The following is a 13,974-nucleotide window of genomic DNA, read 5'->3' as shown; positions in this document are numbered from 1 at the left end:
CACACATTGACGTTTCTCTCCCTCTCTTTCTCCCCCACTTCCCTTCTGTCTAAAAATAAATAAATAAAATCTTTCAAAAAAAACTGTCCCTAATCTTAACTGGAAGAAAGTTCTCTTCCCGAGTACCGTTATATTATTTTTCCATATTTTATAGCACTTATCACATTCCACCTGAGGTCATAGTTAATTGGCATTTGTTCTTATTCTCCTTTCAAATGTAAGCTCCTTGAGAGCTTGAGAGCAAGGATTTGACAATATTCAAAAGAGCCAGTCTCGATAGAAGAGCTTCTGGGGTCATATCTGATGTTGCTTACTGTGTGTCCTTAGTGCCTGTCATAGTGTCTGAAGCATAATAGGTATTCAAGAAATATTTGTAGAATGATTAAATGGATGACAGGCTTGGCACGCAAATGCACTTAATAAATGTTGAATTAAACAGGAAGTCGATGTTCAATTTAACCTTAAGCCAAAAACCTTTCACTTTCACCATGTAATTACTGTTCTGAGTTTGTTTTAAATTCTCCCTTTTAACCCAATCCTCCTCCCTCCCTCAGCATTTTTTTCTAAGACCTTTTAGGCTCCTAGTGCTGTTTCAGCTGTTGTGTTTAATTTCCTTTTTATGCGTTCTAAGGACCTTAACACCACCAAAAAAGTTTAAAAAGTGTCTTTTGTTTATTTAATCAAAGTACGTCATATCTATCCTTGTGATTTGTTTGGGTTTTATTTCTCTTCTGGAAAGAAGTCATGCATATAGGTGTCAGAAACCTCTCAGAGAAGTGTATGTCTGAGGCTGAACTTGCAGGGCCACAGTTTTGGTCTTCCAGGCATCTTAGAGCCCATTGGCCCAGCTCCTTCATTTTACCAGAGGCCCAGGGCCAGGAGATGTGAGGGGAAAGTAGGAGACAAAAGTACGTGGTCAGATGTGGTTTTAGACCACTTTTTAAGGCTCTTCTTCCTCATGACTTGGTAGAGTCCTTTGCCCAACCTATTTTTTTTTTTTAATTTGGAGGTGTGTGGAATAGTAAAGGGAGTTGTGATCGGAGGCAGCTGGGAAAGGTAGTTGGAAAGAGAAAGTCCCAACCCTATTTTAGCTCTCATGTTAATAGAACCACCACCTTGTGCTGCCTGTTCTAGAAAAAACAGAAAACCTGTGTGCAGAGTGCTTTGGCCACATTTCAGGGTGATGACATGTGCACACTGCATTTCAGTATCCTCCCGTGGACAGATTCGACTGCCTGTAGCCCTAAAACGAGAATGTCACCTACTCCAGCCAAAAGTATACAATTAGCATGATTAACAATTTAGATAAATCATGGAAAACCTAGGTTCTCTTCATCAAAGCCACCTGTCCCTCCCAAACTTTTATAGAGATCAGAATCTGCCCTGTTGATTTCAAAGTTGAAGGAACACTATATATGCGGCTATTAGCATTGATTTCATTAGATACCTCCCTTGTGGGGGCAAAAAAAATGGAATCCAGCCCTTGAAAAACAGCATCTGAGTGGAGAGAGCCCTCAGTTGGTAAGTTCCTAATCTCAGTTCTTTTATTACCTCATAGGATCTTGCTTTTCTTGCAAGTAAAGCATTTCTTTCTGAGCTTTCTCTCAAAAATATTTACCATATTTATCTATTGCAGTTTTGTAGCAAATTAACTACAGGAGTGAAGTAATCCCAAACAAATCCATTTGTCATATACTATTTTACTTATACTGATAATACAAATTACTCCATCTGCTTCTGCCTTTTAATTTCTTTGTATGAGGAGAACTTGCAATGGTGCTTTCTTTGCATGAAAGACAGTTTCCTGGAGGGAAACATCCATCATCATTCTCTTTGATAGTTCTGGTACCAAGAGCTCTCCAGAGGTTACACTTCAGCCCAGTGTCTACATAGTCTATGAGGAAAAGGGTGCCAGTGTCTGAACAGAAATGAAGTGAAAATGAAAATATTAATTAAAAGGGTAACATTATGTTAGAGTACTAAGTGGGTAAGAGTATTTTAGAATCACATATAGTATTAACAGTAGACAAGAGGACTGGTTGAAGGAGAGAAGAGGATAAGTTATTAATGGAGTAAGAATGAGAAAGCAATAAGAAGGGAGATAAAGGACTGATAAAGAGGAACAGAGAAAAACCAGATAATAGAAACCAGACTCTGATTCTGATGCGTCATTTAGTCTGTTGGTGGCCTTGCCCCTCCTTCAGATGCCCCAGAATGCCTTTCCTACCCCCACCCACCCCACCCCTTTCTGGCCAGAAGAGTGATCTTTCAGCAATTCCTGGTTTCTGGCCTCTTTCATACTTCCCAAAAGTGGAAAGAATTTAAAGTGAAAATAAGGTATATATTACAAATTTGTTTTATTTCATTGCTATTTACTTCTAGAAACTATTTTTGTAATGGGTGCTTTTTAGTCATGCAACTCCTCAGTAAAAGGAAAATCACTAAAAGTTATGGAAAAGATTACCAGAGAAATTTTCTGAAATAAAATACAATACCAGACAGTATAGCCATAGGTAGAAATTCTGTGGGGAAATGAGAAAAATTATTGTTCAGTCATAAGAAAGAAAATGACCCTGAGGGGATCTGATTCGTCTTTCTACCTTCAGGGGAGAATTAATGCTATTTTTTAAATTCCTCCAGAGAAAAGGCTATAACTTCCTTCACTAAACCACCCTTATAAAACAACAAATCATATATTTTATCCCAATAAGATCCTCCTTTTAAATTGCTGGCCAAAAATTTCATTTTTTTTTTCCCTAAGATGGCTCTAGTAACACTTAGTTGTCTCTGATTTCATTCAAAATCATTTTGTTAGATTGTATTGTGACAGCTGTCATATCAGCATGCATTAAAAAAAAAAACTGATCAAAATTGGTGAGTTTTTATGTAGCCATTTTAATATTGAAAATGGAATAAAATCAGTGACATTTTTGGCATATTCTTTATTATTTCAAGAAAGGTAAAAATGCACCTGAAATACAAAAGAAAAAATAGATTTATGCAGTGCATGGAGAAGGTGCTGTGACTTATCAAACGTGTCAAAAGTGGTTTGTGAGGTTTCATGCTGAAGATTTCACATGGGATAATGCTCCACAGTCAGGTAGACCAGGTGAAGTTGATAAAAATCAAATCCAGACATTAACTGAGAATAATTAACATTATACCATGTGGGAAATAGCCGACATACTCAAAATATCCAAATCAATAAAGTTATTGGTGAAAATGAATAATGTCTATTTTATTTTACATAAAAAAAACACACACAAATTTTTGGCCAACCTCATATCCTGTTCATATAGTTAGATTCCCATACTTTCTAGGAACATGTCTACAGTTAGGAATAGTCACCACTAGATGGCGCCCTTGTACCCATATTTTTTATCTAAGTCACAGCAATACTCTAGCTAGGTGACCACACTCTGGACAGTCTATTTTCATACCTATTGTACTCAAACCAAAAAAACTGGCATTCATGCCACCTGTCACTACCAGAACCAATAAGCAGAGACAGGGATTGAATCTTTATGGGCACTTTATTCAGATGCTGGCAATCTGAGAAGACAGTGGGTTTGTACCCTAACAGACGGTCTTAAATTCCATTTAAAACCAAAAGTGTAGGTAAGGGGTTTGGAATTCAGGGACAAGGTCAATTAGATTAAAAAAAAACTGCAGCATTCTTTCATTTGTTGACTGGTGATTCTTTATCTGTGTCCTGGGAAGTGGAGGGCTCACCCTGGAGCACAAGGGCTCAGATACCACCTTGATTGCTTGCAGTCCTCCTGGGGCACAAAGGTGGAGCTGCTTGTGGTCTCTTGGAGTCAGGGTGGGTCACACCTTTAGTTCCTGAAACAATAGCTTTCACGTGTATTAGTTACTACACTTATTGACTATTACCTGAAACTAAAATTTTCCAATTCTTGAGTCCCCCATCATTCTTAATAAAACTATTAATAAATATATTAACACCCCCTTCCATACTCTTGAGAGAACTAACTTGAAACAATGCTCTAAATTTAAACAATATAAGAAAAGAATACTTAAGAACTTTTAGCTTGTTTTAAGCATTGTCTGTATTTTTGGACAAAACCCTCAGGTTTTATCAACCACTTCCAGGACCCAGTCATAGAAACAAAGAGAGAATCCGCCCTCTCTCTAAGCCTTGGGTGAACCTATGCTTTAACATTTGATGGTCCTCATTGTTCAGTTTAATTATTGCATCTGCCAATTGGATAGTCCTCTGACTTCCTTGTGCTTTCCACATATTTTGTGCCAATTGGTCATTGTTTTAAATCACCTTCTTTCCAATATGCTCATTCCTAATATGTGGGAAGATAGCTGCTACAAATTATTTTTTAAGTGAGCTCTCCAAAATGTAAACACTGGGGACTAAGTTGGCCTTGCAAAGCCTTCCTTATACAATTCTAAAACCAGTCTAATCGGAACCTGTGTGTATAGCTTTAATTTTGGCTGACATCTGGCAGTGACTAGGCATCTGGCATAAGCTCCTAATTTTTCATTTTATCTATGTGTACAAGAAATTAGCATAATACTATAGATTTTACCTTATTATAAAGTAAATAGGAACATATTTCAAAATACATGCCATAAAGTCATTAGCAGATTCAGAGGGTAGTTCACAGTCCCCCCCACCTTCCTCTTTCAGTAAGTGTCTGGGTGTGGAAGGTACAGAGCCCCTGGCAGCTTTTGTGATTTGTGTCCTCACACTATTTGGGTTCTTAGGTATTTGGAACTTCCTGACCACCAATAGATGGATCATTCATTAAAAAGCCATAAGTTTCTGTTTACCACTTCTAAGCTAAATATATTCTTGCCCTTACAGCTTAATTTAGCCAGCACCCCTTGTTTGGGCCTCTCCTTTGCAAATTCCGTCAAGCCCTACTTATTTGAGGGTTCCTGGTGATTCTCTGCCAACCATTTAATCTTTTTTTCTTCCAGCCCCAAGCAAAAGTAGAGAGAACAAGGTGTTCTTTCCCAAAGTCTTTGCAAAACTATTTAAATCCTCTGGTGTTTTCCTTCAAAGGAAATAGTTTCCTTCAGGCCACCTGATCCCCAGTTACTAATACAGTGTGGTCTTTCTTAGCTAAATCAGTTCAATCTTCTTTGGCGGTTGTTTTATAACTGCTTTATGACCTCAAACTGCTGCTTTTAGTGAACAATCTTGGGTTTTCCTACCCAGTGTGCTTCCTCTCTTTTCAGGGACGGTAAATGTCTCCTGAACACGTCTCAGCTGTGTACAATGTGGCCACACGTCTTGGAGCAAAGGCAGCAGGGCTTACCACCATTCAGTTCCCATGAGCACAGTTCTCGGCTTTTCTATTTGCCTGCTTCGTATTTCAAAATTGTTTTTCAACCCTTCTCAGGCTTTGACAAGCCTTTCATGATAGGGTTAGTTGTAGAATCTGGAACTAAGTATTAGAATGGAAATTAGGAAGGATCTGTACTGAGAATGATGAAAAAACTTACTTTTTGAAAGTTATTGATATACTCCAATAGTGTTTTTGTTTTGTTACTGCTGGTGGCACCTCTAGATTTTTGCTATCTACTATTACCTTTTTTTAAATTTTTTTCTTCTTTTGTCATATATAGAGAATTTCATTTTGTGTTCCTGGGAGCAACCTGTAAGTCAGTGCTTCCCACCTAGCAGCCAGGACAGTGCCCTTTGGCACTGAGGTTCATTTAAACAATTCATGTTTGAAGCCCCTTAGACTTCATTCAGCATGGGGCTGGTGGCTTCTCGCTGTCACTTGGGGCCTGAAGAGGCTTTATCTGTTGTACCCACCTGTACCCCATTATGCAGAACGAACATGTTTTTTTTTTCTATCTGTGCCATAATGCAAAGAGGGTGGGAAGCTCTGCTTTTAGGTACCACAAATGGGAAGGTCACCAATGCTGGGTCAGAGAGTGGGGCGCTTAGCAGTGAGAAATGGTTACTCACAATGCCTGGAGCTCTTTGAAACACTCTTGGCTCTCTTTCCCACCCACCTGGATGCTGGTTGCCCACTGTGTCACTCCCTGCAAAATAAGGAGTGACTCCCATACTCAAAACTCCGCATAACTTCTACTGGTGTTTATTAGCCAGAGAATTCACCTGTAAAAGAGGTTGCAGGTAGTGGGCAAGAATGATCTCCAAATTTGATTTTTCCTCCATGTTATCACCGAACTGTTTCTGACTTACAACAATACTTGTCTTTCTTTGCCTTCCTTCTGTTTGTTTTAAACTATCCATCATTGGTAGCCAGTCTTTGTCCATAATTCTCCAGTCACACTTGTGGTGTCTGACTTAGCGAGTAGGGTTTTGTACTTGTTAGAATCAGTCTTGTTATGATCAGACAGATTCTCTAGCAGGTGACTGTTCTGATATGTTCTTTATAAAACCATGAATGTTGCTACCAAATATTACAGATCTATGTGACCATTTCCTAGATGAATTCAAATTCCTCTCTCTCTCTCTCTCTCATACACACACAATCAGAAACTCGTTTTCACATATTTACCAAAAATGATCATTACTATCCCAGTGACCTAGGGACATAGATAATCAAACTACTGAAAGGTTAGAGAACATGTCTTCTTTTCTTTTTAAAATGTTCCATACATCTATCTGCATATCTCCAACATGCTTATCTGCACCCCCCACCACTGTAACTAGTGAGAGTATTCACCCAGGCCTGTATGTAGGTTTGAATAGATCTAGCTTAAAGAGATGTTTAATTCTCTCCTAAGTTTTCCTCTGGACTGTCCTCAGATCTGTTTTCTAGCCAACCTATGTGTTTGTTCTTTGAAAAAATTATCAGTAATTAGAAAAATTCATTTTTTTCTCATTGTACATATAATTTAATCAACAAATGTTAATGAACAAGGGATTTTGAGGACAGTAGGAGATATAAATATAAAAAGCCATGGTCCATCCCCTCAAGATACATAGCCTGCTAGGAAGAGAGACACACACAAAGTCTAATAAATGCTACTGTGTGGGTACGAAATGGGAGGGAAGTGCAGAGAACAGTACTGTCACTCTCTCCCAGTCTAATACAACAGCAACTGCTTCCTTTTGGCTTTGTTGTTTTTATAATGTGGATGAAGACTCTTTTTCTGTTCCCTTAGGAAAGCAGGCTCTTATTCCTCATGTATGTTCTTTTCCAAAAAGAACATAGTTTCAGGTGACAGGATAAGGTAAAATACCTGCAGTGTCGTCTTGAATGAAACATATCAGGGAGTGATAGTCACTAAGTTCGCTAAATTCTCACTTTCCACTTTCGACTTTGTCCTTCTAAGGGGTTGCCCCTTAGAGGTCAAAGTCAGAGGGAGCTGCGGGAATCCAGGGCAGCACCCTTCCTTGGAAGCGGGGCATTGAGCTACTCTTCTGCTAGAAGAGATCTGAAGAAGAGAGTAGAACAGTTACCCTTTAGTTTCTCTTGAAATCTCTGCTTCACAACAATTCATGCTTGTTTTAAACATCTAAGAAAAGTGTACATAGTTCTGGTGGACTTGCATATTCCAAATTCTAATGCACATATACACAAAGAAAAACAGCACTCTTTCCTGTTAGCAAACCCTCCCCCCCACTAGGGGGTGCTTTGTGTTCAAGAACAGAATAGGACCCAATAGAACTCAGTAAGAAATGCAACTTGAACAGCACCTATGATGAGATTTTTCTAGGAAGTTCAGAACTGAAGAGTACCTGGACTGTGCAGATACCGTCAGTCGTGCTATTTAGATGAACAGCTGAAAGAGCCATGTGATGTCTCCCCAGGCCCTCCTCCAAGGGTCCTCCAGTATCGACAGTTTGCGCTGCCCTGGCAACACCTGACAGCGCGGAGAAGTGGCAGCCATCTAAATGCCCACAAATTATTCCAAGGGAAGAATCTCTTCAGGGATTACACTGGCCAAAGAAATGGCAGATATGGTTTTAGAACCAGCACTGTCCTAGAGTTTTTGTTTGCGCTTTAAGGTTAAAATTAAGGATGTTTTTTTACTCATGTTAGGATTAGCCTAAAGGTGAGACAACAACTATGTAAAAACAGTGGGTTCGAAATTATGAGTTCAACCAGAGACTGGAAAATCAGCTGCCATTGGTGATAAAGTAGTGGGTTTTATGTCGGAGCAATTTAGTGCCTTTGTGCATCAATTTAGCAAACGTGAGCTTATTAAAATGACCTTTAATGGATGGCGGAGCATGCTTACATTTGGAGATGAGATTGTGCTTCTTAAATACTTAATCACAAGGCTCCTGACCTCCAAGTCCACTTCAGTCATGTGGTGGAAGATAAGCCGGGACTGTCTGTCTATATTCAGTGGCCAACATAAAAAAAAAAAAAAATACCACCATTTTTTCACTATAAAATTGAACTGTTTGTTTATTTAGCACCTCATCTTAATCCAAAAATAACAGCATTGGTTTGGGTTTGTTTTTCTTTGGGGGTGGATAGCTTTTTGTTTATTTTTAATTTTAATTTTTATTATTAATAAAAATTATATCTACTTATGGTATATATATATATATGCATAGTAAAATGATTGCTATAATCAAACTACCATCTCATCTCTTCACATATTTACCTTGTGGTGTGTGTGTGTGTGTGTGTGTGGAGAGGGCACCTGAACTCTTGGTAAATTTCGAGTGTTCGATACAGTATTATTAACTACAGTCAATGTGCTGTACACTTGGTCTCTGGACGTATTCACCACACGCCCGGGCGGCAGACATTATGATTCCACTCCTAAGTCTGCTGTTCTGATTCCCAAATACTTGTGGTTGAAAGAAATAAATGTCCTAATATTGGCAAGATTGGTTCTTTTGTGAACTTACCTGTAGGACGAACTAGAGCAAACTATGAAAAAGTTATGTAAAAGTCTGTAACTCTTTAAGGAACACAGGGCAGGGACTCACTTATACGACCTCAAAGAAAAGGGAGAGAAGAAATCAAATTGTTTAAAAATTTTGAGGAAGTCAAATTTAAATTCTCAATAAATTTTGAGATTTATTTTAATAGTTTATTAAATCTTATCTGAAGAACGAACAGATATAGTAAAACTATTCAATATGTAGTGTCAGGTGGCCTTTCAGCCTGGGGGAGCTCATGTGTATCCAGGGAATGATTTACCTGTAAGAGAATCAGTACAGCCATAGAAATCTTTAGTTTAATGCGGACCAGGGAGTATTCCTCAAGCATCTACTACTTGATTTTAGAGACCATATCCAAAATGAAAAGCAGCAGTCTCTTACCTATCAGATGTCAAATCCAAAGGCATAGCTGTTTGTGAAGACCCTGTTGTATTTTATTTGCCTGTCTCAGAGAGAGATCTGCTAGCCTGTGAGTGGAAAGCTGTGCTTCCTGTCACTTTAAAGGTCCGTCCCGAGTCAGGTTACTCTAATGCTTCCTCCCGGCAAAAAACAAGCATAGAAATCTCAGATTCTAAAATTCACTGGAATATTGATGAAGAAATAAGCAACATTGCTTAGAAAAGCAACATTGCTGTACTCAAATCTGTTTATTATCAAGTTTGCCTCCAAACTCTGTAAGTGGGAGAAAAGTCAGGCTTTATAACTCTGTAAACTCTCTTGGGAAAACAGAAATTACTGGGGTTTTTGTATATGAAGAACTCATTGTTGAGATTGTCAAAGGATTCAGTAAGTAGCTCTAACAAATAGAACAGCATGTCATTAGTGAGCAAGCAACAAGCATCTGTGCTGAAATCTGTGTTCAGTGTACTTAACGCTGCACAAAGAGCATATTTTTATTCAGACTGTTTGTAGCTAAATGTATCCTAAAGACAACTCTCCAGTAAGGGCTTGTCTCCTGCTTCCTGGGTGGTAGTGTATCTAGTGTTTAATTTGTGTGTGTGTGGGGGGGGGGGGGGTCAAGTGAAGGGGGTCACTGCTACTTGAAAATTGGCTCTCTAGGAGGGGTCAAATCAGGTTATCTATAGTGTGACCTTCCCTCATCTCCTCAGGGCAACTGCATTTCAATGTGGACCAAAGGCTGAAGTCACAGATATGAGGCACTGATCATAGGATCTCAGAAAACAGCTTTTGGGGAAGCTTGGGGGACAGGACAGGTGTGATTTCCCTGGAGCCTCTGAATGTACAGTGTGTAGGTCTGCCTTTCTCAGGGCTGAAATTTCAAGTCCTTGTTACAGATTGACCCGGATTCCTAGAGTCTGGTTTGATCAGTTTATCAACTCCAGAATGATAGAGGGGGGCACACAGGGAGGACTTAGATCAGCTGAAGTGGATTATTTCTTTAATGAAAAACTAAATTCTGGGTTACCTACAATAGCTGCCTTGTTGGGGGAGTTGTAGTGGGTATTTTTTTTTTATTTTTAGTACTTAGGAAGATGCTTCAAGCAATAATATATTAGATGTGCAATACTTTCTTCAAGTAGTGCACACTGGCATTGGCAGGGCGAGGATTGTTACAGCAGGCTGCCTTTAGTTATCACCCTAAGATGGATGTGTCTCTCAACGAGCCCCTTCTGACCAGATGGTTAATTTACTGTTTCAGCTGGAGTTCAACCTCAGCAGGAAGTGGAACTGAATTTTACAGGGTTCCCCTTGTCCAAACTAGAGCACACTTACTGCTTTCTCCCCGTATTCCTTCCCCAAATCTCAGCCTCCAGGACCAGCTACCAGCAAGTCGTTTTACCAATTTTCATCAGTCTGGCCACAGGAAAAACATCCTGTTTCTTTAAATCACCAATGTTCAAATTATCATGTAGAAACCAACTCCCTATCAATTTTCTCCACATTTAATCCTCAGCTTCTTGTCATATTTTCATTTTTCTGCATTAGTTCCCATGGTAACAAGCCTGTTGGCAGAGCAAGTGTGACTCTGCTTTTAGCCTTCTGCACGTTACAAAATCCTTTTAGTGATCCTCAAGCAAGCATCATTATAAAAGGGCAGGAAGAGACTAATTCATTAGCTAATATCTTTCATCTCTTTCCCTACCACTGCATTTACCCACCATCCCCAAACTAGCCACCCTAACCCAAAAGACAGCTTTCAAGGATACTATCCAGAATCCCTTCACCTATTGATACAACTATTCAAAGGACCTCCCTATCCACCTGCAGAAGGACTGACTCTTTTGGTTTAGGATTCCTCTTGTAGGTATCAGTAACTTCACTGACATGAATGCATATTCAATCCAATGCCCCCTCTGACAATGGCCCGCTGGGGGCAGCATGGAGCAGCAATTTACATTAATTTCTCTATAAAATAGTCTCACACAGCATCTTAGATGTAATACAGCCTAGGGCATATGCATGTCCTGGATTGAGCCTTACAGACAGTGGGGACATTTAAACAGATTTTCTCCCAATGAATAGTTATGTGGCACAGAAGGGAAAGCCAAGGAGTCATCACAGAGAACTGAGCTCCTGAAGATGAGGAAAACTTTTTTTAAAAATGTAGAGAAGAGGACATTGCAACTGGTGGTTGGGTGGGAGCAAGGAAGATTCACTCATTTGGGAGAATTCAGGGTCCAACTATGGAAAAGGCAAGAAACCCATTGAAAACTGAGGAAATTGTGCATAGAGAAGAAGGAGTTTTTGAGAGAACTGTCTGAAGAAAGGGAGCCTGCAAATGAGAGCACAGCTTCGTGCAGACTTTGGCCCAACTCTCTAACACGTTTTTCCAAGTAATGATTTCCTTATGAATTTTGTGGCCTGGCATTAAGTTAAATGCCTAGCAACCCCAAGTCTCCTATGTCCTCAATACTCAGAAAAATTAAGAACTGTTCATCAGAAAGTAAACAGTCCTCATATTTGAATGTGCTTTTATTTTCTGGAAAGGTTAATGAATTCAGGGGAATGAAAATAGATGTTAGACATAAAATGTGGGTATCTCAGTTATAGTTAAGAAAATTATCAAACGTAAATTACTCCGTTTGGGGGTGTCTTATAAAATATGTGATACTTAAGCACATTGAAGTTTTAGTTAGCTAATTATATTGTACAAAGATACTTTTGGCCCTTGAAAGGTTATTTTCCTACATCAAGAAAAGTTTTCTTATATTAAAAACTTTTTATTGTGACTCAGGTTTTGTGTCTCTGTAGAGACGTGCATACACAGGTGTTTCCCTTTGTGCACTTATTTTGCACAGGTAATGAGGTTAAATAATGCCCAGGTATGCAGGTCAACTGATCTTTATAATAGCTAAATGAAGAAAAGCATTTGATGGACAAAAGAAATCACATTATATTTCTTTGCATCTCTCCATCCCTCTTCCCCAGCACTCTGCTAAAGAACATCTACTTAGGAAATCTTATGCTTTTTTTTGGAAAGTCTATAGGAAAACCAAGATGAAACTCTCAGGCAGATAGAACATAAAGCTGTTCTCATATTTGTTAGAATGATCATTTATTTTCAGTGTGGTGCTGAAATTTATTTTTAATATTTTGAGTCTTTCCACTCAGAGAAGCCTTATTGGTCTTGAATGTGTAAAAGACATCTGTTCAGGGCAGTAAGGAATGTTGTATGCTAAGTTTTTTTACTCTAGGATTTTTGGTTTTAGCGTTGATGACGAATGTTGTCAATGGAATGTAATAAATGTTTCAATACTGCTGTACGATGTTTAGGCATTTCCCTTCAACATCCTCAACTACACTTTTTCTCCTCGAAAATGCAAGCCTTACTATTTTCTGTTTGGAATGAAAACATAATTGATAGATAAACCTGAAATCTTTGTCTCAAGAGCCAACCAAGTTTCTCTTTGTACTCAGTGTATAGAGGGACTAAAGGAAGCTTACAATGACATTGTCTTCATATAAAGGAGAAATTTTTTCCTAGTTGAGTATCAGAGGTAAATCTATTGAATTCTATCGCAAATGTCAAAGGCCATCTCAAATAACCTTGCAAAAGTAAGATTTGCAAGTATTGTAATTTCATTTTCCCCATTTTATAGCCACTAAAGGGCACCCCCCCACACACACACCCAGATGTAGATAAGTAAACCATAAGATGAGCTATGGTCGCTTTCTGTTCAGAGAAGAAATGTTAAATTAACAGCAGCAATTCTAAACAAAGATTGTTTAATTGGTTTGTAAAGAATTATAAATAAAAGGGTTTTATGGTTTTAGTAGCCACACAAAATACTCTTTCTTTCCTAAACTACTTGATGATTGATTACTTTTGACCTCAGTTATTTTGGAACATAATCCTTTTATTACTAATATAAATAAGTCCTAATCCCACATATTTCTGTAATATTTTTCTAAATGCGAAGACCATGTACATACACATTTTCATTTGAGGTCATATAATTTGGGTAGTGAAATATTTCTCTTCTGTAAGTTTAAAAAGTCCTACACAGCAATGTAACAGGCCAATATCTTAGCAAAATGAGGAATCTCTACACACATCCTTTTTAGACAGCAGACTTCACTACCATATGTGCAGCACAACAGTGACATCTTAAGGCCAAGTGACCACAGCTCCTTTAGCCAGAGAAAGAACTTGAATTAGGATTTGTTTATAAAGAAATTCCATTATATTATCAAGTAGTTTTCAAGTTTACAATTTGCAACTGATAGATCTTTATAAGTGCTTCTTTATTTATTACTTCTTTTTCAGTCTTTGTGGACATTTTACTGTGCACTAGTAAATGCTGACATTTTACATAGACATATTGTACACTAATGCATGTATTTCACTGCATAGTTTATTAACACTCCCCTTGTAAAGCTTTTATGGAAGAAACAAGCCACAGCAGTATAGCAAAAGAGGCTTAATCTTTATAAATTGGGGCCTTTTCTGTCTCTTTGCTAGCCTAGGTGGCCATATACAAATTCGAGTGGGAGGGGGCAGGAAACACCTCTTAATATTTAAGGTTTTCTACACAGGTGAACTCTTGACAATTCAAAACTAATTGCTTACTTTAATAAAAAATTTTACCATTTTATATAAAAATTAAATCACATGATGTTTAACTGAAATGGCTGTATTGTAATTA

The 13,974-nt window shown here is 38.3% G+C and overlaps 1 protein-coding gene across 1 annotated transcript in view; it reads right to left on the bottom strand.

Annotated features, from left to right (window-relative positions):
- The window catches only part of LRRC40 (leucine rich repeat containing 40), a 91,390-nt gene that overhangs the window by 24,329 nt on the left and 53,087 nt on the right, over positions 1-13,974 (bottom strand). The gene's annotated exons all lie outside the window — the stretch shown is intronic.

This window comes from Phyllostomus hastatus, unplaced genomic scaffold (genome assembly GCF_019186645.2).
Source record: "Phyllostomus hastatus isolate PE091 unplaced genomic scaffold, TTU_PhHast_1.1 phas_contig_209, whole genome shotgun sequence".
In the NCBI taxonomy this organism is placed as follows: Eukaryota; Metazoa; Chordata; class Mammalia; order Chiroptera; family Phyllostomidae; genus Phyllostomus; species Phyllostomus hastatus.
Note: the sequence above shows the minus strand (reverse complement) of the source record. Positions and strands in the feature narration are given on the sequence as shown.